Below are 3,924 nucleotides of genomic sequence, written 5' to 3'. Positions count from 1 at the left end.
AGACATTTTATTGAGTACCTACTATGAGCCTGACATTGTTTGAAATGCTTCACATGTGTTAATTTTAGAACAAGCCTAAGAAGTGCTGTCATTATGTTGATATTACAGATGAGGAAATTGAGGCCAGAGAGGTTAAGAAACCTGCCCAAAAACGCAGCTAGTAGGTGGAAGAGCCAGGCCAAACCCAGCTGATCTGGCCCCAGTACTGTCATGACCACTGGGCTCTGGATAAAAAGAAAGAGGTCTTGGATTCTCACTCTTGTCCAGCAGTGTTCTTTCTCATTACTGTCTCTGTGGAGGTTGCCACTTGCTTATACTGGTGTCTTTACTCTAACCAGCTATGGGCTACTGATTTGCATATAACTTCTCCTATATTTATTTATTTTTTATTTTTATTAGTTTCAGGTGCACAAGAGAAAGCAATACTTTATCATTTATATCCCGCACACTGTGTGATTCCCCCTCTCCCCATCCACTATCCCTCTGACATTGCACAGAGCCATTACATTTCCACTGTCTCTATTCCTAATGCTGTACTCCACTTCCTGTAACCATATACATACATATATATATATATATATATATATATATATATATATATATACACATATACATATATATACATATATATATATAAAATTATAGTTGGCATTCATTGTTGTTCAGCTTCAGGTGTACAGTGCAGAGATCAGGCATCTACATCATCCATGAGGTGGTCTCCCAAATGGGACACGTGTCCATCGGATACCCTACAAAATCTTTACATTATTGATTATGTTCCCCAAATTAATTTTCAAAACCCTGTGACCATCTTGTGGTTACCAACTATTTTCTAAACCCCTCACCTTCCCCCTTATCCCCACCACCCGCCCATCTAGCAACTCTCAGTTTTTCCTCTATGTCTCCAAAACTGTTTCTGATTAGTTCATTCACTTATTCTTTTCTTTAGATTCCACATGTAAGTGAGATCATATGGTATTTGTCTTTCTCTGTCTGACTTATTTCACTTAACATAATGTTCTCTAGGTCCATCCATGTGGCATGACTTTTTTAACACGTTGTGTATAGATCACGAGAATCTTCACGAGGGATTTAAACCCCGCTGTACGCAATGTGTTAAAAGAATAATCTTGGTGTTCAATATTTCATCAAAGTTGTTTTTACATTCATGGTGCAAACAGGAAACTATTTTAAATTTCTAGTTTTAATAGAAATGATTTAGTAATTTGACATGTAAAATAAATAGAAATAATAAAATAATCATTATCAAGGGGGACAATTTCAAAATAAACTTATTAATTTAATACATAATAAGTTGTGAAAAGAAATTGTACAACAAAAAAAGAGTAATTCTCACTTCAACTAGATTGTACCGAAGAAAAAAGTCTTTCAATTATAGTATGCCAGGGATAAAAACTGTGTTGAAAAAATATTTATTACCCTTATGCTTAAATAAACAGGAAACAAAGATCAAAATTAATAAGCATTTCATTCGTTTTACAACTGTTTTTTAAAGTACAGGTTTATACTAAGGTGAACACTGAAAAATGTTCAGTTTTGAGCATTGATTGAAGCATTATCAACAAGTCTATGAAAATGGAGGTAACAAGGTTGGTAGGAAAAAAAAGTGTACAAGACAGACTTTGTCCATATGAGTTTTATGTCTTATATAGAGCTTCAATTTAATTTTCACTAAGAGATGTGGTGGTTTCAACTATGCTGATAGCAATTATATTCTTTGGACTAGTGAAAGATGATATTCAGTAATTCCTAGATTTTTCCAAAGATGAAATATCTTGATGAAACATATCAAATTTGACCTTAGAACTGCTCTTTGGGCACATTATAGGAACTGCAAATGCATACTGTCAAACAATTAGATTTATAGTAGACTATGAAATACAGAGTAAGAGTTAAGGAAAACAACAGAAAATTTTCCAAAAAAGAAGCAAATTATGTTATTTGACATAAAAATGAGTACATTTTTAATTTGTGCTATCTATACTTATTTGGTATAATTTGTTACTTAAAATTAATGCTGTTAGTAAAAACTTTTAGCAACAGTAAAAAAGGACATTTTATTTCACTTTTAAAGGATTAAATGCTTACACACACAAATTTTTTTTTCATACATACAAATTTTAAAGAAACTTGTTAAATCCGAAATTTTACATGAAATATATAATATGGCATTAAATTTATAAAAGAAAATTATAACAAGGAAACAAAATGTTTTATAATTAACAGGCAAAAAACATTTAAAATAATTCTATAATATAATTTTATTTCTGTCCATTGTTGATTGCAGCTACAGTTTAAATTGAGATGTTTTAAGCAAACTGAGCAATACTCTGCTATTTTCAGTTTTCTTTTTAATAGTTCAGCATTGAAAGAAAAATTAAGAAACAGTGTTTGCGTATGCTAGCTATTTTGTCAAGGACCAGAAAAAACTATAACATAATTAATAGTGATTTTATATTGATAACATTAAAAACTTAATATTTTATGGAAATAATAATTTAATTCATCATATGTGATACTTTTACAATGTTTGAACATTATATGTAAAATTATTGATTTATTCTAAAATTGCTTTAAATTTTTTAATGTTTCAAGTTGCTACTGACACAGCTACATACATCTTATTTAAATTCAAATTAAGAAATACAGTGATATTGACAATTACTCAATAATTTTATCTAGTTAGGTAAAATGTGTCAAATTATGTGAAAATATATAAGACTTTATTATATTTATATTTTTTTATATTACTCATACAAATATCGTAGGCTCATCCTTAGATGCCCCAGACAATAATGATAAATTTATTCTTAGATGTTTATTTAGCCCAACTTCGTCATCTAAAACCATACATTTACCCATACTTTTCAATTTTGTTGTTATAAGGGTTTATTTGTCAAACTAGGAAGAAAGCATAGTTAACTCTTTATTATCCCGATTTATACTTTTTTAATATTTACATATAAAATATGTAAGCCTCCATTTATACTTTCACCCTATGTCCTCCAAATGGTAGGAATTGGCTGCCTCTGGTGACCTATATGGGACTTGTGCTATGCATGAGAAAAGAACTAGAAACTTTTTTGAATTAAGCCTCTGAGATTTGGGGGTTGCTTTTACTGTCCATTCTGATTAAAACAGGGACCGAGAGTTAGTTGCTTTTTATTTTATTAATATCCTTATGAAATGAGGATGACTGTACCAAATGGGCATATAACATATATCCTCAGAATTTCCTGAAAGGCCTGGTTCAAATTTAGAATTTTTGGACAACTTTAAATTCCACACTAGCACCTGGCAGCAGCCTGCCCTGATCTGTAGCTTGCCTTACGTTTTTTGCTGTGCCTGGTTCTCTTCCACGTCAAGGGGGCACCTTGGACACCCTTGGGACCAATGAATGCCCACTCTAGCTGGGTAGTTCTCTCTGGAAAGAAAGACCCTGGGAAGGCCTCATTCAGGCCTCAGATGGGGGTTCTGGGCCATTTTTGGCAGGAAAATCTGGGTTTCAGGAAAGCACAAGTGACAGCTGGAGGATGTGGGCTCTGAGTGAGCAAGTTCTATTGACCTTGATGATCTGCCCCATGGACAGAAGGAAGTGCATGTGGGAAGTGAGAAAGACTAGAGATGATCAGAGAAATCCAGGCAAAGGGCCAGGTCCCCTTCTTCCTAGGTCTCGGGGTTGTTCTAGAAAAGGAGAAGCTAAAACATACATTTCCAAATGTCAAATGAACTTGTATTTTAGTGCAGTTACTGTTTGGAATGTTTACATGATTCTCATGGAATCTTTTCTGAACTAATAAATAACCATTGGAATGAAAACATTTTAATTAAAAAAATGAGAGTTATAAAATGCAAATCACTATTACATTTGGTGTTCTTATGCCACTGATTTGTGTCATTAAT

The sequence above is a fragment of the Rhinolophus sinicus genome, linkage group LG04 (assembly GCF_036562045.2).
Source record: "Rhinolophus sinicus isolate RSC01 linkage group LG04, ASM3656204v1, whole genome shotgun sequence".
Classification (NCBI taxonomy): domain Eukaryota; kingdom Metazoa; phylum Chordata; class Mammalia; order Chiroptera; family Rhinolophidae; genus Rhinolophus; species Rhinolophus sinicus.
The sequence above is the reverse complement of the archived record's forward strand: the minus strand, read 5'-3'. Positions refer to the sequence as shown.